At 44.9% G+C, this 25,748-nt stretch overlaps 1 pseudogene; it reads right to left on the bottom strand.

Moving 5' to 3' along the window:
• Nucleotides 1-14,418: 14,418 nt before the first annotated feature.
• On the bottom strand, nt 14,419-15,308 carry LOC149866693 (olfactory receptor 6V1-like; annotated as a pseudogene).
• Between the last annotated feature and the right edge of the window lie 10,440 nt (nt 15,309-25,748).

Here is a 25,748-nt window from a genome sequence, read left to right as displayed (position 1 = left end):
CTGGACCCTCTCAAGTTTTTCCATGTCCTTACTGAAATGCGGTGCCCAGTCCTGGATGCAGTACTCCAACTGCAGTCTCACCAGTGCGGAGTACAGTGGGAATATCACTTCCTTAGTTCTACATGAGATGCATCGGTTGATGCATGTCAGCCTGCTGTTCGCCCTGCTGACCACTGCTTTGCACTGACAGCTTATATTCATGCAATGATCAATCATTACTCCTAGGTCCCTTTCAGCCATGGTGCAAGTCAGGCTGTCATCTCCTAGCCTGCATGTATGTTGAGGGTTGTTTGCTCACATATGGAGCCCCTGACACTTGGAAGTGTTAAATTTCATTTGGTTCTGGTCGGCCCAACTCTCGAGGCTGTCCAGGTCTGCCTGTATCTGCAATTTATCTTCTGATGTGGACTTGCAGAAGGGAGAGATACAGCTCCATATAGAAACACAAGTAACACAAGCAGCATACTGACAGAATTACAGAGACCCCCAAAACATACCCCAATAAATGAGTGCACTCCAAAGTGACGGGCAAATCTGCTAACACTTCATGCCAAAAAAAGAATGGGAACTTAGAAACATACAGGTTTATTTTATGGGCAGACAAACAACAGAACAAAGTGTAGTTTGGTATGTTAATGAACTAAGGAGAATGAATAAGAACTATACTTTTGCAAATTTGACAATCTGTGATTAGACACAGGGTTATTGGTATGCTCTTGGTACCATACATGACATTAGACACAGGATTATCGGTACGCCTTGCAGACACTGCTTTACAAGGCAGGCTATTGCAAGAGGGAGACTTCTTTACAGATTAACAGAAGTTTAGGGCTGGATGGGACCTTGTGAGATCATTAGGTCCAGCCCCCTTGCTCTGAGAAAAGACTATCCAAATGTACCGGGCAGCAGAAACTGAGGCTGCCTATACATGTGCTGGTTTACTTTCTAATGAGAACACACTGGAGAAGACTCAATTAATCAGTTCTGCTGCACACTCTAATTAGAATGCCCCAGCAATACCTCAGCCCTTTTACCACCCCCAAGTTTCAAAATGGCCGCAGGGGCATTTTAACTTAAACTCATTGAATGAACTTTACCTAAAGCATCACACAGTCATTTGGAAATTCTGGGAGGGATGGGGTGTGGGCTTAATATACATGATGCTGAGGTGTTTTAATCTCATCATCATGTATTTAACATGTAATTAACACCTCCTTCCCCACCCAAGTATGTGTATAGGCAGCGTGAAGGCCTAGATCAAAAGGTCACCCATGCAGTAATCATGAAAGAATGTGACCAGAAAAACCCACCTCACAGGATGGAAATTTTATTAGTTTTTTATTAGTTGGTCTAATAAAAAATAGTGTGTTTACCCAAAGAAACTTTTCGGCCTCTGTCCATAGACTAACATGGCTACAACCAACACCAGTTCACAGGATGGGATTTTCTATCAGTAAGGAGAATGCTAAGGGAGAAAGTGAGCAAAAATGCAGCTATTTACCGACCATACTCACTACATCCCTAAATGTGGTGCTGCATTTGGAAAGCTCTTTTTTTACCTGTAACAAAAGAAAACATTTTTCCAGGTACTGAAGATCCCAGACAAGAAAAGCCTCAACACAGTTGAGAGCGTAACAGGAGAATTTAATATAGCTATGGTAGAATTAATCAAAATAAAATTAGAGGGACTGGATTTTGCCAGTGGAAATAGAAGGAACAATGGTTTCATTTAAATTGGACACTGAAGCTCACATTAATGTTTTACCAGAGTATGAATATAGAAAATTGAAATTTGGTGCATCTACACATGCAGTTAATGAGAAGCAATAAACCCCAGAGTTTATTGCTCCAGCACCCTGTTCAAATTTCCTGACGACACTAAGATGTGGGGGGACGTGGGCACACTAGAAGGAAGCAACAGGCTACAATCAGACCTAGACAGGTTACAGGGGTGGGCAGATGAGAACAGGATGGGATTCAACACAGACAAGTGCAAGGTGATGCACCTGGGGAGGAACAACCGGCACCATACCTACAGGTTGGGGAACTCCCCTCTTGTCAGCACGGAGGTGGAAAAGGACTCCAAGATGAACATGGGCTGGCAGTGTGGGGATGTGGTCAGGAAGGCCAACCATACCTTGTCATGCATCCACAGATGCATTTCAAGCAGGTCAAAAAAGGTGATCCTCCCCCTCTATGCGGCACTGGTCTGGAACCAGCTTCCAAGAGAAGCAACAGAAACTATGAAACTATGAATTTATTGCTCCCAGGCATGCCATTTGAATGTGTGCCCTGGAGCAATAAACCTTGGACCAATAAACTTCAGAGTTTGTTACTGTTTGAACATGTGCCAAGGAACACAGCATATAAAAGTGGACTAGAGGAGCCCCAGCTGGCAAGAGGCCTGGGGGATCACGCTGCGAGCCTGGGGCTGCTCCGCCCAGCTCAGTATGATATGGAGGAGCTGTCTGGGGTATAAGAGTACTGCAGTATGGGCTAGCCTACAGGCAGCCCTTGCACAAAAGCATCCTCATGCCCCAGCCAGCCCAGGCAGCACCCACTCATCCACTGCTTGCAAAGCTTTTTACTCCACAGCAGGATAGTACTTGTAAATGCAAGTTCTATCCTGCTATAGACTAAATTAGTTTACCCCAGTCTAATAGGGGAATACACACTAAGACATTTACTGCACAGTTAATTAGTCTATTGCACAGTAAACATCTCGTGTTGATGTGCCCATTGAGACAAAAACTGAGTCCAACAAATGTCAAAGTGATTGGATATTCAGGACAAAATATACCAGTGAAAGGTAGATGTATCACTAGAATCCAATATAGAAACAGAGTATTCCTATTTATTATGGTACCTAGAGAGGTGACAACAATAGATCTGACAGCTTATGAGAGAAAAAAAAATCTAATTGTGTGCTTCCAATATAAGAAGACAACATTCATGGTCCTGATGGTCCTCTTGGTTATCATGGCCCAAATGTAGACAGTCTTCTTAGAAAGAAACGAACTGGTGCAGCACGCAAGAAGCAACCTTGTCCATCTGGGAAGAAATGTACCTGGAAACACAAATGCAAATGTTATCATGCAAAAAGAGGAAATCAACTTACAGTCTGTATCTAATGAACTTTGTGGTATGTGCAGAAGCACAGCTGCCAAAAATGCCAGTCAGCTGGATCCCAGTATAAGGACACAAGTCTATCAAGACTTGGAAAAAAAGCTTCCCATCAAAAACAAACCACAAATTGGATCTGATACTTTGTAAACCTGGAAAGAAAGTGAAACTTCCTGAAAGGCTAAGAGAAAATTGCAAAAAGAACTGCAGAAGAGATGGAATAGGAAAGTGAGTAGTAAAGACTCACTTGAGAATGACATCCTAGTCACCTCCCCTTTGTAAATGGGTCTTAATTGAATTTTGTATTTATATATTTTTGTAACTGTTATTAAGAGGGAAGATGTGGGAATAAAAGTTATAATTTAGAGATGCTCCCTAACAGGAAACTGAGGGAATTGGGAATTGGGACCCGGTCCCTCAGTCAGGAAGCTAGGTATTGAGAAAAAAGACAAAGGTTTGTACAGAAGTTGCTTACTGTTTCACTATTAAAGTTTTGGGTTAGTTCTTCTTATTTATGTATGCTTGTGTTAATTGAACTAACTGATTAGTACCCTATAAGTGTGCTTAGACCTCTGGTATCATATAGTTCCAGTTTTATAACTATAGCCATATAGGACGCATGTACATGTGCTGATTTAAGGTGCATTGGCCATTTTTAAGGTGCATTAAGGGCATGGATCTATACATGTACACCCTTAATGCCCCTAAAAATGGTGATTTTAGGCTAATGACACCTAAATTTGATACCTGCAAAAGCAGGTATCAAATTTATGTATAAATAGTTAAAGTACCTTAATACACATATAGATGCACTAAGGTACGTTAGCACTGTGTATGTCAACTGACTTGGGACTACCTTTAGTCCCGAGTTGGTCCCCATACCACATTAATGCGCCTTAGTGCATGCACATGTAGACGCATGCCTAAATTGCCTTAATACGCATTAGGCAAATGTTCATTAAATTTAGGTGTGCATAAAAGCATGTGTAGACATGTCCATAGTCACCTTCCTGTTTAATTGGTCAGCTACTATTACTATTTAAACACAAATGGACACAGACTTCAGCAATGATTCTGTATCCAGTGCTGTCTCGGAGCAAGGATTGTTTGAGTTATTGCAAAACCCTGCTGGTAGGACAGAAACCTAGACTCCAATCCAGACCCCTGAGGGCTCTCATGCAAACCTGCATTCACACAATTGCTTCCTGCAAACATCTTCCCTGATTCCTGTTTCTGTCTATACAACCAGAGCTGGGGGAGAACTGTGGGGATGGGGGAGGGAAGGCAACAGGAAGGTGATACAAAGGACAGGTTCAAAAATAGACAGACTTTCACACAGAATATACAAATAGTATTTCACTACCATTTGCATTCCTGTGAGCATGGTTTGGGCTTCTACAGTCAGGACGATGAAAAATCTCATCCAAATGGCACTCTTTCTCAGTGCATAAAACCATGAAATTAGGAATGAGAGTGAGAGCCTCATTTCTAGGATGACCATATTTTCTGAACCTCGAAGCAGGACACCACCCCCCCCGGCAGACCCAGCTGTCTCTGAGCTCCTGTGTCTGCTGAGCGCACCCAGGAATTGGCAGAGGGGCTATGGATGGTAGAGAGCTGAGGTGAGAATTGAAACAGTCCCATTTTTGCCAAGACAGTCTTGTTTTAAACACCAGTCCTGGGTGCGCTGCTGAAAAGTAGGACAAAACTATTCATTTGTCCAAAACAGCAGGATGTGTGAAGCAGGTGTTTAACACAAAACTGTTGTGGAAAAAATAAGATGTATGGTCACCCTATGCACCACTCTAGTTCCCTTTTAAGTTGTTTTGCTCTGTTGTTCCTCTCTGGTTTATAAGCTATTCTGTTCCCTTATGTAAACTGCCCTGAGCCTTTGATATAAATCAAATAATAAATGTCACCAGTTGGCTTCCATGACTGAGCCACACATGTACACTCACTTGCAGGGAGCCTGGTGTCAGGACTACAATCTGTGCCTGCCTTTGATCTAGTCCAGGGATGTTCAACTGAGAGTCTGCAAGCAGCATGTGCCCTATGAAGGGTTCACACCATACCTGAGAGCTCCCACCAAACCACTACTTTCCCCACCATTCAAGCTGCTGCTGTCAGGGTCTCTGGGTTTCTCCTCTACCTTCTGCTTTCTGCTCTTGATTTCTGGGGTAGAGGCAGTGCATGTTGTGGGGGGTGTCCACACTGCTCACACGGTGAGGGAGGAACCCACATGGTGGGGGAAGGGGTGCCTATGCTGGCTATATGGCTGGCAGGGTCCTACATGTGTGACCCCTGGCCCCCTTGCCCTCTGCCCCCTCACTTCTTCCCCCTGCAGCCTTCCTGCCCCCACAACCTCTGGCCCTCTCCCTTCATGCCCCACAATCTCTGTGTCTTCCCCTAACTCCCCAGTCTCTGCCTCTTCCCTTTCCCGTCCCTACCCCTGCCCCTCACTGTCAGATTGCTCAGGCTCTGCTCCTTGGCAGAGCACAGCATGTAGATGTACAGACCTCACTGGGCCATGTGACAATATCAGCACTGCTGACTGTGGTTGGATAGGGGGCATAGTTTCTATAGTGCTCTGTGCTGAATCAAATCAGGGACAGTGATCAGTGATCTGAAACAACGAATCAAATCACTGTCCCTGATTTGGGTCAAACCCGAATCGAATAGGGCCTGCTTTGTATACACCTACTAGTTACTGCACATTAAGTATAGTACTTGGTTAACCAAGTACTAATTCAATGTGCAGTAACTCGTGTTACTGTGCAGTGTTATTAGGCTACTACACAGTAAGCGTCTCACGTAAATTTAGACCCAGTAGACTTACTGTGCAGTAAAGTGTCACTATTTAACCATGTGCTAAGCTACTGCAGAGTAAAATAGGCTAATGCACAGTTATCTACTATCTGAAAATTCAGGTAGTGGATTAACTGCACATTGGCTACTGCACAGTTGCACACCTGTAGATGCTGTCTGGGAGCAGCGATTTGCTCCCTGGCCAGCCCAGGCAGCAGGGGGCCCACTGCTGCCTGCCTAAGCCCCATGTAGTGGGAGCTGTGCTGGCTGCAGGGGCAGCTGTCTCTCTGCCATGTGAGGATTGGTACCATCCTGATCCCCATATGGCCAGGAGAGTTGTCCCGACAGCTGGGACTGCTGCATCCAAGCCAAGTGGAGTCAGGACAAGATCCCTATGTGTTGGGGAGAGGTATCTCCACCTGGCAGGAACAAATATGTGGGGATTGGGAGGATCCCAATCCCAAAGTGACTGGGAGAGTGTCCCTGCCTGGCGGTGAGGCTGCCTGGCAGGGATGCTTCTCCCAGCCATGTGGGGATTGAGATCCTTCCAATCCCCATGTGGCTGCCAGACAGGATCCCTGCAGGGATGCCTCTCCCAGCCACGTGGGGATTGGGCCCATTCCCATGTGGCTGGGACGCAGCAGTCCTGGCTGTCAGGACAGATCTTCTCCCCATGTGGGGATTGGGACCACCCCCCTGCCCCTTGCCAACCTCAGGTTGGCACCCAGGAGAGCCTGAAGCTCTCCCTGGCTGCTGCAGTGGTGCAGAGTGGGGCAGGGGGAGGAGAAGGAGTGGGGCAGGAAGAGCATTTCTGGTATCACCTGTTCCAATCGGGAGCAAATTTGCTCCCAAGGCAGCACATGTGTAGACCCTTTCCCCAGGGGCAATTTACTGCTCCATTTTTAATGCACAGTAACCTTACTGTGCATTAATAGCACAAGTAGAAGCGCTCACAGAGGATGCAGAATTATACTACCCTTTATATGCCCGGAAAACCGTTTTCCAACTATGTAAGTGGCAGTTTTGGCATTTACAACAAGGTGCAATTCTATTACCTGTGCAATGCAAATGTCTACGTAGAGCCAAGGCCATTTGGGACATCCCCAAAGAGCATGATTTTTTAGGCTGCTGTGGTTGGTACTCCCCTGTAAGGTTGAGGGACTTCCTGGGTTATGGGTCCTGCTCCAGGGATGGCTTTTTAATGTATTTTGCACTAAAGAGTCTTTTGATTAAATTGCTACAGAGAAGAAATTTGAACCTATCCACATCTTGAATACTGTGTGCAGTTCTGGTCTCAAATAGGATGTCATGGGATTAGAAAAGGTACAGAGAAGGGCAACAAAAATAATTGAGAGTATGGAACAGCTGCCCTGCCAGGAGAGGCTGAAAAGGCAAGGATTCTTCATTTTGGAAAGGAGAAGACTGAGTGAGGGGATATGATAAAGAAATGATGTGTATATGTAGTATCACGGGACTATATTTGTCCAAATCCAGAAGTGTGTTTATTGTTATAGAATACAAAGGATTCTGAATTCCTAAATTTGAACTCTGTTACAGGAAATGGGCCAGGTTCTTATTTGATATTACAATATCTTGACAATGTTCAGGGATCTCATAGTGGGTATAAATTATATTTACACACATCCTGTGGCTCTGTAACACTGAGTGCTGTTAGCATCCAGGAAGAATAATGTCTCCTCTATGGTATTTTACAGGCACTGAGTCTGACAGAGAAGGGTGGAGACTGGTAATATCACAGTGAAAGAAAAGAGGAGGGAATACCAGACAAAGTATTTTAATGGGATAAGATGAAGCAATGTGCAAGACTCACAAAATCTCTAGAAGTGAAGGGTTAAGTCTGGATTTGCAAGAATATGCTTAATGCTGCACAGCTAAACTTTAAGGCATGCTGCCATCTAGTGGCAATTACAACCTCAGCAGGGCATACTTATTCATACAATGCAGGAAGAGAAACATGATTTAGGCTCTGGAAATAGGATTTAAAATAATGTAATAGCCAGCATCCACAGCTGAGATCTGGAAAGCCCATGCTTAGCTGCCATCACAGTCCAGAGCATCCTGAATTCCCTACTAAAGCAAATCATGCTTTGTTTCTTAAGTCCAGTATGTGAAGTAGGCACCTGCTCTGCCTCCCTACTCCCACACAAATGCATCAAACATGGAAATGGGGTGGTGAAGTGTTCCCAAGGGACATCTCACATACAGCCATTCTCAGGAAATCTTGGTCCACAGCTTTCTTGAAAGACCCATATCAAACCTTCGCAGAGTTGCCATAATGACCAGACTACAGGCTATTCTGAGAAGGCAGAGGTGAGCATGGTTCTATAGCCTGGTAATCAGGACCCCCACCTGGTGTAAGGAGGCCTTGGATTGGGTCCCAAGCTCTAGTCTTTTTATACATTGTATGTTAAACAGTCATTGGAAGAAATAATCTTGAGAACAGGAATTAGAAACCAGGTCTTCCTCTTTCCTGCTAAGTGTGCTTAAAAACCAGGCTCCAGAGTCATGCTGTCTCAGGGCTTTGTAACACATCGCACTTTCAGCTGTTCAAACGTTGCTGGGTGTTAGTACTAGCTCAGGTTTGAAGCAGTTGCACCTTAAGGCTGAAAACCTTTTCTGACAGTCTCCACCTGCACAGCTGTGACTTGCCTCTAGCGGATTGGCAAGCAGAGGCCTGACTATGAGCTACAGCTGTGAGTTGCCACTACAGGGCTCATGTGCCAGGACAAGTTTCTATCCCTGCTGTAGGTGAGGGGTCTGAGAGATTGGTGTGGGGGGGAGGCACATGAAGCGGGAGCAGAAAGTTAATGTGTTGGAAGTAAGTAATGAAATGGGACGTGGAAAGGAAATGGGGGTGGGGGAAGGGTGGTGAAAGGATAAAATAAAAATAATTTTTTTAAAAGAATTAAAAAAATAAAGATGAAGTAAATTACAGAAGATCTATTGTTTTAACAAATTGGGATTTGGGATTGGAGTGTAAGAGATGCTGGTCATGTTCCTTGAGGCGGCTGGCAGCTGGGAGAGGTGAGGGGAGAAACTTTTGGGGCAGCTACTGCCCCTGTCTTATGAAGGAGGCCCCAGCTCAGCGGGATCCAATTCAGTCCCTTACCTTGTTCCCCCAACCTCCTAGATCCCACTCCTGGACCTATCCATGGCCTCTAGCTGGCATGTGCTCACAGCTGGCATGTGCTCAGCTGGCTGTTTGCACACAATTGCACCCCTAGGGATGGGAAGATCACCCCTCTGGGGACGTGGAGGGGAAGGTGGCTTGGTGCCAGAACTGCACCCTGGGCAATAGAGTTCTGGGAGTGGAAAGTCTGTCCACACAGAGCAGGAAGCTGGGGGAGGGGACACTGCATTCTGGGAGGGTGGGGGACTATAACTTGGGTGGCTCATCTGTATGGAGTGGCCACACATTGATGGATCATGAGCTGGGTAACACGGATTAGAGAGAAACCTGCCCTGGAACGACATAAATAAGTTACCTAAAGAGTGCTTAAAACTTGTTTCAGGTGTTAATGTGCGGACAATCCAGGGATTAAGAGCTCCAGGAGTCACCTAAAATTAATGTCTAACAAGGCCCTTAGAGAGAGGGAGAGACTAAGGATATTCAGAGGTTGCCTGCTGCTCCACACAAAAAAGTTTTTATTAGTTCTTCACATTCATGTGTGTCTATGTTTATTGAACCAGGTAGTCACTACATGGGATCAGGACTAGCCACACAGCCCTCTCCTCCACCTCGCGCCTGGATGGGAAAATGGGGACTGTGGAGGGCAACCATAGCCTCTATCAAGCCACCTGGCTAGGGGAAAGCTGTCAGTGCTTGGGGAAAAGAGGACCAGACAACCTGGGAAAATTGCAATTAATTTTGAATAACCACAGTTAATTGAAGTTTCCCCTGGCTTTTGCCTGGCTCTGTGTGAAAGGTTCAGCTGTCTCCAGGGAAGGCTGACAGGGGCTAGGCTGGGCTCAGCTTGGGGACTCTACACTTGCCAACACCCTCCCAGCCTGCCTTCTGGGCCAGGACATCAACACAGGCCAGTGAAGGGTGACCCGGACACAGGGAAATGCAGCCAGCTCCCTGTGCCTCAGTTTCCCCATCCCAAACAACCCTCACCTTTCCCCACAGTGGCCAGCCCCTTATACCTTAATTTTCCCAGACTCTGCCTTTCCCCGACACCCACGGCTGGCCCCTGTGCCTGTTTCCCCATCCCAGCTGGCCCAGCCCATCCTTGCCTTTCCCTATTGTGGCTGGCCCCCTATGCCTCAGTGTCCCTGTCTCAGTCACCTCTCACCTTTCCTCACCATGTCCAGCTCTCCATTCTTCAGTTTCCCCATCCTAGCCAACCCTCACCTTTTCTTTCTGGAGGCAGCACCCCCATAGCTCAGGTCCCCAGTCCCAGGCAGCCTACACCTTTCCCCACTGTTGGTGGCTTGTTGGGCCTCAGTCTCCCCACCCCAGCAAGCATGACCCCTGCTGACCTGATCTCCCCTCCCCCCTGCCCCCAACCTAATCGCAATTCATTAACACGTGAGAAATTCTTTGGTCTTTTTCTTTCTTTTATTTTACTTCAAATAAAAATATTTTACCTACATTTAAAGGATTGATTCTGGAATAAAAAGGGAACCAAAAAGGCCTGCAGAAGGAAGCCACAGCCCCCATGCTTCTCTACCTACTGGCTCTGTGCTGCTGATACAGGTCAAAGACGGTATTAAACCTTAAAAAGTGAACACATTCCAACTTTAACATCTCATAATATTCAACAGATTTAGTATGGCCAAAGCGTAATGTGTAGCAGCACCTTAAGATATGCCAGGGATGCTTATATATAGCACTATCCTCTTTGCTAGTTCAGGCTAAGGCTTTTCTCTACAACTTTCTCAAACAAATATAGTCTTGGAGCCAAAATTTCTAATTCCTATTGCTACAGATATGCCTCTATCCAGTATTCACCATTTTTGTGTACAGGCCTTCCATTTTAAATAGGTTATTTAAAATAAAAAACCTGTTTTTCCTCCTCCCCTCCCCCCGATCTCTTTGCTGTGTCTTGAAACTCTTTCTTCTCTGAAAGTCAGGTAATCAAACTCTCTCCTCTCCAGGTTATGCTCATTTTCCTAACCAGAGCAATCCAAATTCAAAAGTTATGTGCCAAGTAGGTTAGCTAAGGCCTTTAGCATTCTGACTATTGAACTGCTTATGCTCATTTGTCAGCCTGCAAATGCATATAAAGGAGTCTAAAGGCATGTCTATCCCAATGCTGTAGCGCTCCTGGAAGCCACGTTCTTCATTAGTCTCTCCACTGCACAAGACCAATCCCAGAGGTGAGGCAGGGAAACCACTCTGAGAGCATCATCTCCCATCAAGTTCAAGCTCTTGAAGATCAATATCTTGAGAGTGGCACCTTCCAAGGCCCTTCACTGCCTCATTTGCAGGACTGATGTACATGGAGCAGATGAGGGTGGACAGGGTGTGTATGTGAACACCACAGAAACAGTATAGAAATGCCCTCAGTTGATCTTAAATATATTCAAAGGACCAGAAAGCTTCCCTTAAACAGAGAGAACTTGGTTTATATGGATAACATTCTTGTGCAGAAGCCACCATTTTTATTTTGGGAAAGACTGATCCATAGCTGTAGTGCCAAGCATGAACTCACACTTGTTGCTAAGCAAACAAAGAGGAGCAGCAAACTTTTGTGATGTCTCAAAAGAAGAAAATAATTGTTCCAGGTGAAACAAAATTAATGAAGTGTTTCAAAGATAGTCCTTAATGAACCTCTTGGGACTGAAAGATAGCACTCGCTACAAAGGCTGATGCAACTCCACCTTCACAGTGTGCATTGGCCACGCACAGTTAATTCTAGCTCTCTAATTCTCCATTGTTCTGACAGCATTGTTAAATGCCAGCCTACGTGAGGCCTTCTTTGTTTTAAAAACTAACTACTGAAAGGTGCACGGCTGGATGCTTTTTATCTCACCTCTGCCTCCTGCAAACCTGGGCCCCTTTGCTCAAAGTGCCAGCAAAGGGGCCTCTAAATGACTCAACTTTGTAATATGAACAAGCCACTTCAAACAACCAGCATCTCAATACTCCCAGCTGCAAAAGAGGGGTGATAATCCTCACTTAAATCTGCCAAATGTCTTAAATCTTTGGCTGAGATGCCTGATTTTTTTCTTGAAGAATCATAGAAAAGTAGGGCTTGACAAGACCTCTGGAGATCACCTTGTGCAACCAGTCTCACCAACTGGTTTTCTACATTTAAGTCAGTCAAAGGAAGATGTTGCAAGGGTCTTGATTTTCTCTGGAATTAACATAGTGGTACTAGGGATTGGATTCAATGACCTCCCAAGGTCCCGTCCAACCCTAACTTTCTATGATTCTATGATAGGGGCCTTCACATTTTCTGTCACATGAACAGCAGCCTTCGTCTGCCCCTTTCTGACAGAATCTATTGCTTTATTGAGGACTTTTGCTTCTAAACCATATGCACAGGTAAAGAGGAGGAGAAAAGGGGAAAAGGGGGAAGGGTGACAAAGAAAGGGAGAGCTCTTCAAATAAGTTCTCCTACCAGGTAAACTAGAAAGCTTTTCAATCTCTGTATCCCATTGTTAATATGCCATGGAGCCCTCAGAAGTCACGGGCTCCAATGCTGAATCTAGCATTTTCATTGAAGTTCGCTAGTAGTTTTTAAATAGTTAGGCTATGCAAGGATTGTAGTTATGGGAAGAAAAAGGCTAATGACATTTTTTTTCAGACTTTTAATATCCTATTTTATTACATACACCATCCTCCAAATAATGTGCCTTATTTTTGAAAGGCAGAATGTAGGAAAAAAAAAGATTTTTCCAGAGTCATGGCTGACTGTGTGACATGGAGTAAGTTCTCCTGAAACCACAGAGTGTCCAGGAAATGTGGTATCCCTGTAGAAAGTCTGGGTAAGGCAGCAGGAACTTACTGCTGTGGCACAAGGAAATTCCTGCTGCTTCATCTTGACTCTCTCTTGGGATGCCACACTTCCTTGATACTATGGCTAGGTAAAGACATTATACTTTTGCTGATATATGTGATTGGAAATCAATCTATACCCATTGCAGAACTGAAGTTTGGCACACATTGGCTGGCTTAAAAATGGCAGAACCTAATCTAAGATAGATCTGGATCAATGTGCGCTCAACCTTAATCAATTTAGGTTAGATTGGTGAATCGAGCTTTTGTACCAGATCTGTTTTCAGGAGGACTTACTCTGCATCATACAAGGTTAGGTCCCAGCCCCTTGCAAAGGCAGTAGCAAGACTGGGACCTAACCTTGTTCTTTACTGCAAGTAGTTATTTATGTAAGTTCCTGAAAATAAAGTGTTGTGTCCAGACCACAAACCTCATCAAGATACTACCAGTAGCACACTTGTTGCTTCAGGCACAGTGCTCAGCCAACAGTGTGAGGGTTCACATACGACTGTATCCCTTCTGCTAGCTAAGGCAGAAGAAGCACCAACCTCTCTTGCTAGCATCTTTCTGTTCCAGTGACAAAAAAACTCTTAGGTTTCCCTCTTCAGACATGCACCCCAATTTTGAGGGTCTGATTTTTTGGGGAAAGGTGCATCCATATGTTAATATTATGTGAGTAAATCTAGCCCCCAAGGTCTGGAACAGCCTGCCATCAGAGGTGGTTCAAGCACCTACACTGAACACTTTCAAGAGTAAATTGGATGTTTCTCTTGCTGGGATCCTATGACCCCGTTGAGTGGGGAACTGGACTCGATGATCTTCTGAGGTCCCTTCCAGCCCTAATGTCTATGAAATCTATGAAAGTGTTAGGGACCAGCTGTAAACGTATTCTGGCTAGGTCACTCTACTTAGAAATGTATGCTTTACCAGAAGCCTCAAGTGCAGAGGATGACATCCTGTCTTCACTGAAGATAATATGAAATTTGGCATTTATTTGAATAAGGTCAGAGGATTTATTAAATTTGGTTAGTAAAAGAATACAAGTTATACCCCAATGCCCACATTAGAATCCCTTTTTTAGTATTACTTCAGTGTCTGCAATGCCACCAGTTTCAGCCGTGGAGGAATTGACAATATATCAGAAGAGGCTCCTTTTGGGGTATTTCAGAGGGTTTTTTTGGAATATTTCTTAGTTTTCAAACAAAAAAAACTTCATTTCTGACAAATGCCAAATATCCTATGCAGGATGTATTTCAGGAAAATCTTTCCTTCTGCAAGATTTCTCAGGAAGATGTTTTCAGGCAAAAATATTTTGGACAAGAATTGAAAGTAGGACTAACCAGAAAAAATGTATGTAGTTTCCTTCCAATTTACATTTGTTTTACTCTGAAAAATGACTGTGTAGATATAGTTCCATCTTACTGAACTTATTTAATTCCTTTATTAAAAGTCTGCTACATTCAGAAGCATTTTCCCCTGCTATTACTTCCAACACTTCCAAAGGAATTAATGGAAACACTTTTTTAAAGAAAGTTCCTCTTCACATTCAACTCATGCTTTTTTAATCCAAGGTTTTCGGTGTTCTGCAGAAAGAACGTATTCCTTTTTAAAAAGTCTCTGAATTCCTCTTTGAACTTCTCATTTCTGACAGTCCAAATGAAGGGGTTCAGAAAGGGTGTCACAACAAATGTAATCAGGGCCACAACTTTGTTGACATCTGAGGCCTGGCTCTTATTAGGCCTCACATAGATGAAGAGGGTACTACCATATCCAATTGCTACAAGAGTGATATGGGAGGCACATGTGGAGAAAACCTTCTGACGCCCATCAGAGGAGGAAATCTTCAAGACAGCAATGATTATGAAGAAATAGGACAAAATGATCAGAAGCAAAGTGGTTACAACAAAAAGCAGGGAGAGGAAGAAGTCAGTGACCTCAATGTGCCGTGTTTCTGAGCACGACAGCTTCAGCAGTGGTGCACTGTCGCAGAAGAAATGATTGATGACTTTTTCCCTGCAGAAATTCAAATGAGTTTTCTGAATGGTTGGTGAAATGATGGAAAGGAACCCAGTCAACCAAGAGCCCACAATAAGCCAGCTGCAAACACGACTGCTCATGATGGTGGCATAGCGTAGAGGCAGGCAGATTGCCACATAGCGGTCTAATGCCATAGCAGTAAGAATGAGGAACTCTGTAGACCCCAGAGAGAAGTGTAAGTAGGACTGGGTGAGGCAGCCAGCAAGAGAGATGGTATTGTGTGTGGAGACCAGATCAACCAGCATCCTGGGGACCACAGTGGTGGTGACCAGGATCTCCATCACGGAGAGAAGTTACAGAAGAAAAAGTACATGGGTGAGTGGAGGCGAGAGTCAAACCAGAACACAGCAATGATAACCATGTTTCCTGTCAATGATAGCAGGGAGGTGACAAAGAAGAAGATGAAAACACCAGTGCAATTTTAATGCAGGTTTGGGAACCCCAGGAGAATGAATTCCCTCATGACTGTGTGATTCTCTACCCTGTGTGTATCCACCTCAACCATTACCTGTGAGCCAAGAAGGAAAAGAAAGTGAATAAGAAAGGATACATGCTGTGACAACTCTGACTGTACAAAAGCAACAGATGTTATTCTGGGAGGAAATAGAGACCATGAGATGTTTCTGTGAAAGGTTGCTTCTGGGTTTTACCCTGTCTGTGTCCAGCACTTATGAGGAGTTTCTCTGTATATATGCTGCAGGCTGGCCAGTGTATCAGTGATAAATGGATATTACACAGAGGATCACTGTGTTCTGTCACACATGGCAATGCTAAATTTTATTATTCTTGTTGAAGGTTTCGTTATCATCATCACCATCACTGTCATAACTCTTTTTTAAGTCTGAGTGCCTGTAGTATGAATAAGGGCTTTTCAGGAAAAACATACAAACAGATCAGGTATTAACATGCCAGGGTAATTACATGCCAACATCCTTGAAAGACATAGCCTTGCTCCTGAAGAGCTTGTCCACGAATTTGAATGGCACACTGCAAGTCCAGGCCATATATACTAACACTAGAGTATAGAAAAAGTGCAGCATAAGTTAACAGGATCATACAATAGCTCAGGTAGATCACGAAACCCCTCTTAGTTATTCCGTTGTGTCTATTTAGGAGCATATTTAATCACTTTTTATTAGAAATATGGCAGAAGTAAAATTATGTACGGAGCAGTGAAATGTCATTTAGCCAACAGGTTTGGGAAGGTATTTTACATGTAGCGTGGAACATGATAAAAACCGAAAGGCAGGAATGAGAGAAGAAAATAAATGGCTGTGGGACTTATGTCATTGTCATAGATGGTAGGAATTCAAAATGAGCAAATCTGAACTATAGAGCCAAGTGGGGAGGGAATGAAGTCAATACAAATTTAAAAAGTTTTATGTTGCTGTAGAATATTAAGCTTGAGGGGCTCCCTGATCCTGATTTAGAGATGACAATAATTACACTAACACCAGAGATTTACCATTTACCAATGGTAAAAGACTTACCAATAGTTTACCAATAAATACTAGAGATTTGCCATTAATGATAAGAGATTTACCAATAATTATATCAATACCAGAGGGCCCAGGGCCAAATTCAGAGATTTCTTTCATTCATAGATTTACCAATCCTTACAAATATAAGACTTAGAACAAGCCAAGGGCAAGCTGGAAGTGAATCAAGACTAAACATAGATCAAAAAACTCAGCTCTGTTAAAGTTGTGGCCAGAAACTACATAAGGCAAAAGCTGTTTATAACCTAAACCAGTTCCTGTGGTTTGGGGTTCAAAGAAAGGTTGAAATATGATTAAACAAAATATGTCCAGAATAAAATTATTCCCGTATTTGAACATTGTGCAGGGAGAACATCAAATAAGCATGTGGGCTGCAGGTTTTATTTACCACCTATTACATTACTGTGATATACTATAACACCATAATACAGATCAAAAGGAGCCCCGAACTCCAGTGTGTTTAAAAGTGTATTTGGCATAAACACAATTATAATATAATTGATGCTGAAGGTGTTCCAATATAATAGGAGGCTACACACATTTACGATTCATTTATATTTCAGTATGACCTAAGTTATATGAAGGCAGGTCAGAGTTGCATCTTATAGACCAATTCACAGACAGCACCTGACCAAATGAGCTGTTGGTTATGAAAGTGTATGCATCTCTGAATTAATTAGTCTATAAAGGTGCGACACTGCCCTGCCATCAGTCTGAATGCAGACTCAATCATGTTAATCTAACATGATTAACTACCTCCCTCTACACTATATGAAGTCATATATGCACTTACATAGAAGACACAGACCAAGCCACCAAACCAATTATGAAAAGTACTCTTGCTTCTTATGTCCTGGCAGATTACTGACTATCATTATATATGCTATATGCAGCAATTAAAGCACTGACCCTGCAGCTGAATTCACTCTGAATTCCGTGGGGCTGAAGCCCAAACTAAGTCATTGCCTTTAGTGTTACCCAGATTACAGGTAGCTTGGCATTACCTGTCGTGATACAATCAGACATTTATTGTGCTGTGACCCACCCTGACACTCAGTTTCCAAAAATGTATTTAGGCACTTCTGTCCTTTTGCAAATTTCACTGGGTGCATTTTTCAGCACTCACATTCCTTTGCAAAACACATTCTTAAACCACAGGTTTGTGTGTGTATTTGGGGCCTGATTCCAGAAAGTGATGAGCACCCAGAGGACCCAGGGCCACTTACTCTTATGAAAATGAAAGCATTAAGGTCTGGACAGAGGAGCGTAAGGTAAAACGGTATTTTAAAGCCCTGACCACAATGCATAATTAACTTGAAAACTGCTTCTGCTTATTGATTGTAGTTAGATTAAAAAAAAGAATCAGTTACATATATGAAGATAGGATTAAAATATTACAAAATAAATAGAAAGGACACAAAGTCACATATTTCAGGACAAAAAACAACCTTTGATAGACAGAAAAAAAGTCTTTTCTGTACAGATTATTCCATAATTCTTGATGCTGGGAAGAGGAACTTCTGCCAATCTTCTCATGTAATATACCAGAAGCCACTTTCAGGGTCAGAGACCCCAAGCCAGATAGGCCAATGATCTCATCCCATATGTAAGTTCCTAAATTCCTATGAATCAATCAAACCTGGCTGTGTCAAGCCCTGTTGCTTCTATAAAAAAAAGATCATATTGAGCTCTGGTATGGCTAAACCTTGGATGTCAGACTAAAGAGTTCTGTTCATTAAGAAGGATTCAGGTATTGCTCACAAAAGAGAATCCAAACTACATTAAGTAGGTCCCACACCTTGAGTTTTGGCCACAACATTGATTTCAGTCATCATCATTTCATTATATTTACATGGGGTAACCCCCCCCCCCGCCAAATCAAAAAAACCAGAAAACAGATTTTCTCCTACTGTAACTGAATGAGATGAAATAACTAAATGGTGTCAGCAGATTGAGGTGAACATGGGAATGGGAATAAATTGAAGCCACATTCAATGTTTAAAGTTATCAATGTTTAAATTAAGACATTTCCGCTGAGGTGGTTATGTTCCTCTTTCCTGTTCAAAGATCCTGGAAGACATTCTGAATGTTTAGGAACTTTCACCCAATTTGAACCCCAATTATTATTGGTTTAGAAACTCTTACCAGAAGTATTCAAATTATGTGACCCATTCTGTCTGTATGCTGAAGCAGTACAACATGATTTAACATGATAAATCATATTTCATAAACAAATCAATGATTAGAGCTGGAAAAGTTGAAAATCCATTTCGATTCTGATATTCTTCCATTTTAATTTTTTTCATAAATACATAACATTTAGTCAAAATTGTTTGGCAGTGGGGGATGCACCCCGGCTGCCCAAGCAGCAGCCTGTCCCTCAGAACAGCTGGAGGGGTAGGCTACAGCAGGGAGGGAGGGAAAGGGAGGCAGGTGGACAAGGGCCAGGCGGACACAGAGCAGTGGGGAGGGGGGTGGAGCAGGGCCAGATGTGGGGAGGGGCATGGGGCCCTATTGGTTCATTCTTGGTGGATAATCCAAGCAGTGATTTATGATCTGTCACAATTGTCAATTTGTGGCTATATATATATATATATATATATATATATATATATATATATATATATATGTATATATATATAAATAAATAAAATCATGGCATTTCCTAATCCCAGCAATGACGGCAAGAGCTCCTCTATCAATTTAAGCATAATTCATCTCAGTCTTATTTATAATTCATTACTAATAGACGATAGGTGCTTTGTGCCCATCATTCTGTGAGTGACTGAGGACATCCCCCACTTTATATGGTGAAGCATCGCAAGTTAGTAGAACTGACTTCTCCATATCATAATGGACAATCATGCTGTTAGATGACAATGACTGCTTCACATAATTGAAAGTCTGGTTGTACAGTTTAGTTCATTTTTATGCAGCATCCTTAAACAACAGATGATGAAAAGGCTCAGCAACTGTCCTTGCCTTTCAGGAAAGAATGGTAGAAATTAAGCCGACCCAAGAACACTTTCAGTTCCTTCTTTTTCTTAGGTGCTGGGGCCTTGTGAATACCTTCTACCTTTGCACTTGTTGGATGAATTCTGATAGCATCAACTTGGAACCCCAGGAACTGCACACTGGGTGCATCTACACAACGAAGAATTAGCTTGAAGCAATAAACTATGGCACAGTTTGTGCTGAAGAAAATGACTCTCAGGTTCAGTATTTACATGTGCACCTGGGACCACAGCAGTTAGAGTTGGGGTGGAGCAGCCCTGGGCTGGCAAGAGATTCAGGGGTCAGCCCTGGGCTCTGGGTGGCAGCAGAGGGTGGTGGAGGGGCTGGCTGGGGCACAAGGATTAGGCTCTTGACTTGCAGGCTCCCTCCTCCTGGCTGACTGAGTTGGCTGAGCTGACTGGGTGCAATTTGCACTCGGCAGTCACCATCGACATGTGCGTTTAATCACATGTGTTTATTCCATCATAGGATAGTATTTATCCCCAACAAGCATCCAATGGATATGGGAGTGACTCATGTTGGGTTGAAATTTGCTTCTAGGACACTTTGTTCCATAAATTGATTAATCTCCGTGTCGCGGGGCACTCCTGTGCCCCGCTCCTAAGGAGATGCCCCAGGAAGGAGAGAGGTGTAACAGGGCACCAGGGTGCCTGCTACTAGCAGGAGGAATAGGGCTGCTGAAGCACCCTGGAGCAGCACAGATGGGGGTTGCTAGGGCAACCAGGCAGATCATGTGGCCAGGAGGGGGCAGGGCCAGGCCCTTATAAACAGCTAGGCCAAAGCCTAGCTAGCAGTACCCTTCTGGATGCCACAGGAGCAGGAGCTCTGTGGCTGAGCTGAGTGGCCAGAGTCGGGGGTTGCAGCCTTACCTTACTGACCGGCTGTGATGATGCTAGGGACGAGGACACCCTGATAAGAGGTAGGGCTGGGAGCCCGAGAGGGGCTGAGAGTTTGCATTACGAGCGGGTAGGCTCTTTGTTGGTTTTGTTACAGCCGTTCGGGCTTGGCTTGAGTTATAGTTAACCGGAGGACCGGGTGAGGCTGTAGGGGAGCGAGGAGGCCTCAGCGGGGCTCCCCAGCAGCTTGGGGGCTCCGGGTGCCCAGTAAGGGCACAGTGCCAGGGGGGCACAACGGTTTCTGCCGGAGTGGCACGGAGCACGGGGTTGGACCCCGGCCCGTAAGGACGGCACCTTGCCCAGTGGGGCAAAAGACCCAGGATAGGGTCAAGGGGGCCAGGCACGGCTACGGCCACCTGAGCCCCAAGCGCGGGAGGCGCGCAGCGCGGAGAGCACGGTACAGGCCCCAGAGAGGGCGAGGCCCGGAGAGGGCGCAGCGCGGAGAGCACGGTACAGGCCCCAGAGAGGGCGAGGCCCCAAGAGAGGGCGCGGCGCTGAGAGAGCGCGATATACAGGCCCCAGAGAGGGCGAGGCCCGGAGAGGGCGCAGCGCCGAGAGCGCGATACAAGCCCAGAGAGGGCGAGGCCCGGAGAGGGCGCAGAGCAGAAACGACCCAGGAAAGGGTCAAGGGGGCCAGGCACGGCTACGGCCACCTGAGCCCCAAACACGGGAAATCCGCAAGTGCAGAGGGCGCAGCGGAGACCCCGAGAGGGGTGAGAGGAGCTAGGGAGACCCAAGGGCGTCAGTAATAGGCCGGGGGGTGAGAGCCCGGCCCAGGGGCGCCAGGTGGGTGACGAGCCCAGGGTGCCAGAGGGAGAGCACCCGAGGGGCAGGGGACCAGACGACATCCCCCGGGACAGCTGCGAGGCTTGGGGCGTGCTAAAAGGGAGGTTTTGGAGGCACGCATTTGCCCATAAGGCTGGGGCGAGAGTACCCCCACTTTGGAGCGGAGGTGATACCATCAAGGTGCCATTAGGTATAAGTAGGCAGCCTCCCATTTTGAACCTCAACAGCAAAGACATGGCGGGCGAGTAGAGGGTGTCAGACCACCCTAATTGGCACGGCAAGGGGGCGCCCGCGAGCTCACGGCCGCTCGCGGGGCCATCCGTGACACTCTGTATCAATTTTTGGATGAAGGCTGAAAGCAAGATGACAAGGTTTCATTCAAGTCTTGAGCCACTGTTGGATTAAATGTAAATGACACAGGCTGATTCTTATAGGCACCAAGCTGTTCATTGAAGACCTCACTGAAATCCCTTAGGACATCTTGTAAGCTGTCTATTGTGAGGCTGTGCACTCCTGCTTGTTCAATAACTGTGTGCAGGTCTTATCTGGGGTTGATGTTTCCACATTACTAACAAATGTAGTACAGTAGGCATCACGGGACTACTCTGTGAAGAAATCGCCCTTTTCATCTCCCTACCTGCTCTGAGTCTGTCTCGCTCCCTCTGTTTCAAACTCTGGCTGCTGGATCCACCTGGTGCAGCTGGGTGACTGGGTTGTGAAAATTGCATAGGGAGGGGACAGCTCATTCTTCCTTTGTCCTGAGTTTCCTGCTGGACAACCCATGTGACCCTGGCCACTCCACCTGAGGATGCTGACAACTTTTAAGAGGATTGGTCTGCATCATGTTGTCCCTGTTTCTGGTAGGAACTTAGTGATGAGGTCATGAAGGTTTTAAAAGGGGTCACTCCACCTTAGGGGAAGTCGGTCATCTTTGGGACCCTGAAACTAGCAATAAGCCTCCAGATCTCCATAGGCCTCTGGATGAACATGTGAGTAATTTACCTGAAATTTTGCCAGTAATTTAGGATTAAGTGAATTAGACACATATCATAAGGACCAACAAGCCCATTCTGTTTTACTCAAATAGGTTTTCTTTCAATTTTCCATTGTTTTGTATTCCTTCCTCACTCTCTTCCTCTTTGATCAATAAAGCTATTTGTTATGCATGCCTTGCTGTAAATGCTTATGAGGGTGAGACTAGCCTTTAAAGCCTCCTTCACTCAGCAGGCTAAGGTGGGTGTGGCTTTTTACTTTCCTTCTGTATAAGAGGCTACTTGTGAATACTTCAGGCTAAAAGCAGCACCCCACAACACCACAGTGGGCTAAGTACCTGCCAAGGTCAACAGGATCTGTGTACCTCGGGCTGCACAGAGCCCTAACAAAGACCAGGGTCCAGGTGATGGCAGTGGTTACCCCAGGCTTGCAGGTGTGCTCCAGAAAGGGGGTTGGCCAGATGTAGATGCCCCAGGGGAGACAGCTGAAGTGTGATTTTTAGTTAGGTACAGGGAGGCAGGTGGCTCTGCACAGTAGTGCTCCACCCCCCTTCCCCCCTCCCCCCCCACATACTCATATGCTGGAATTTCATTAGACTCAACAACAGCAGCAGGGGTAACTGGAGGCATACTTCTCCTACTCATCTTCTTCCCAGATGTCTTGAACTTCTGATAGCTAGGGAACTACCCAAAATGAGGCAGCAGTTGGGCAATTTTGCAGGTCAATCATGCCATGGGCAATTTTGCAGGCCACCATTTTTGTGGGCTTATTGTGGTGTTCCCCGCATGCTTCAGATTGGCTGAGAGACCCCAGCAGCCCAGGCCTCCATTGCTGATTGACTGAGAGGGGTGGGGCCACAACACAGGCAGCCCTCTTGGCCAGTCATTGGTGAGGGATGAGGGGATAGCTGTCATCTGGGCTGCTTGCCTTTATGCAAGTGGCTAGAATCATTCCTACGCACAACTATCTTATTCTCGTTGCCAATTGTGTCCACCTCTGGAGTTCTTGTCCTGGAGAGATCACTCAAAGAAGAACCAGGGAACTATCATTATCACAGCTACTAAACTTCCTAAGAGCCTTGTTACATGGTAATTGTGAGCAGCTTCTGGAGCTCTTAACCCCTGGACTGCCCAAACATTAACACCTTAAAGTGGCTTAAAGCAGTGTTTCCCAACCTCTTCCAGACTAAGGCATACTTACATTAATACATTTTTTTTCTGCAGCACACCTGTTAAGGCATTCCTTTTCCTCATATCTATCATACCTTATTGTAGCTTATTGCCATGGCAAAATTCCACAGCACACCTGATCATTTCTGGTGGCATACTTTTGTGCTGCAGCACACTGGTTGGGAACCACTGGCTTAAAGCACTCATGATGCAGCTCAAAGTTATGCCATTCTATGGCAGGATTATCTCTGATCCAAACTACCTATCTCCTGTTCCATTAAGGTGTGGCCACTCCCTACATATGGGCCACTCAGATTGCAGTTCTCTAGTATTATGGCTTCTCCCCCACTCCCTGTTCTGTGTGGACAAACTTTTTCCATGCACCACTCCTGGTCCAGCCCCTGGTCTACAGGCCTCTAGAGGCAAGTCACAGTTGTGCTGGCTGGGGACAGTCAGAGAAGGTTTCTAAACTAAGGGTATGATTGCTCCAAACTCCAAGCTAACATGAAGCTGATCAACATTTGTACACCTCACAGAGTAAGGTGTAACTAGGCCCTAATTCTGTATAGGTAAGGCAGAACAACAAACAGTAGCACAAGAATAATGCATTTTGGGAAGCACCGTCTGCTGATAGAGAGTAGAAAATGCATACAGAAACTCCATACACAACTACATGTGCACACATGCACACAGACATATTTTAGTTTGTCTATAAAGTGCGAATCTACCCTGCCTTCTTTTTGACTTCCAACTAACAGAACTTCTCTCCACTCAAGCTCTGCAGGGTTGGGCAACCTTCTGTGGGGATGACCCAAAGCCCACCCCCCACTTTCCTGATAAACAGTCACATCAAAGTGAGAGCTGAAGAGTTGGAGCCTGACCCCTTTCCCTCCACCCTTGCACTGATGGCTAAATACTGTCCACAGAAAGGTTGGCATCTTAGGATTCCAGTCCTTTTGACCAAGGGATTAGTGTGCCCCTGCCTATCTCAAGGTCACTTTGAGTAGTCCCTTATCCGAAGGTGTCCCACAGTTTGGATAAAAACCATCCCTTTTACATTCCCTAAGCCCTGGTTTCAAGGCACTCCCAGTTGTTGTCACCCCCATTAATTAAGCAGTCTTTCTGAGTTTAGTTAAGAAAGCAGTAAGAGTTCTGACTGTTTGCATTATTTAACAAAGTTTTTAATTTGTTTACGTAGACTAGAATTGTTATCTCCATGACTGCAAGATCTGTTTGAGTGAATTGATGAGAATGTCCTTTGGCTGTACTAGAACACGGGATTATGATGACTATAAGCAGTGCTGGCATATATTATGCAGCAGAGTAGCAATGCACATACATATAAACCTACCATATACACTTTGTCGTTGTTCCCATGGAAGTTTTTAGAGTAAGGATCTCTCCATCATGTTCCAGTAAGAAATCTTCTAGCTTGTTAAGTACAAGGGGAGCAAAGCCCTCTCATGATTTCCTTGCTGGGGATTTCTCCCACGTTTCCTCACTCTATAGAGCCAGAAGCAAATGCTGGCACTGGAGGCATGAAATGCAACATTGGGATGGTGAGAGAAGCAGTTGGGGTGGGCTACACTACACCTACTCCAGTTGGAACATGGTTACTTGAGCACTGTCACCATCTGACACAAATTAGAGCAGTCCCAGATTAGTCTAACTTCCACTGGAAGTGAAGCTAGCTTTTGGTCTGGAACCAGTGAAGCCTTTCAGCTGTGCAGAGAATTGGCCCTGGAGAGCTGCCTTGTACAGTGTTTGCTTCTATTTCATGCACATGAAATAGCTGGGCATAAATGTAGTTATCCTTACTTCTGCAGTAGTCAGAACCCCCAGTAAGGAGGGCAACCAGTGGAAGTGCAAGGGAGAGTATAGGCTAAGATCCAAAAAGATGCTTGAAGTGCCTAGAATGGTACATAAATGGATTTGGGGGACTGAAAGTATGGACAGATATGCATCTGAAGAGCTCCAAATGCCACTTCACTTTGAAGTGCTTAAGACATGCTGGAGGTGATTAGGGATCTACCTGGATACTGCTGCAGTGATCATCAGGTTTAGTAAATGCAGGCATATGAATGAGAAGAAAGCATATCCTAATTTGTGAAGCAATCCGACAATATGCAAGAAGACTGAGGATTTCACATTATAATTTCTCTCTTCTGCCTGTGACTGCTAAGTACTACTCAAACTTCTATCTGAATCCCCTCTTGTTCTCTGCTATATTGCCCAACAGCAGAAGGGCAGGTAGAAGTTAACAATTTCCATGCCTAACTGTCTTTTTACTTAGGGTATAAGCAGATGTCACTAAATGATGTGGATCATGTGTGGCAGGATGTGTCCTGACACAGCTGATCCTTTTCATTGGGCAAAATGCATCTCCCATAGTCCTCCACTGGGCAGGGGCTCAATCATGCAGGACAATGGGTGATGTGGTCTACATTTACAAATATGT

Source organism: Crocodylus siamensis, chromosome 4 (assembly GCF_052110815.1).
Source record: "Crocodylus siamensis isolate JL-2025a chromosome 4, ASM5211081v1, whole genome shotgun sequence".
NCBI classification, from domain to species: domain Eukaryota; kingdom Metazoa; phylum Chordata; order Crocodylia; family Crocodylidae; genus Crocodylus; species Crocodylus siamensis.
Note: the sequence above shows the minus strand (reverse complement) of the source record. Positions and strands in the feature narration are given on the sequence as shown.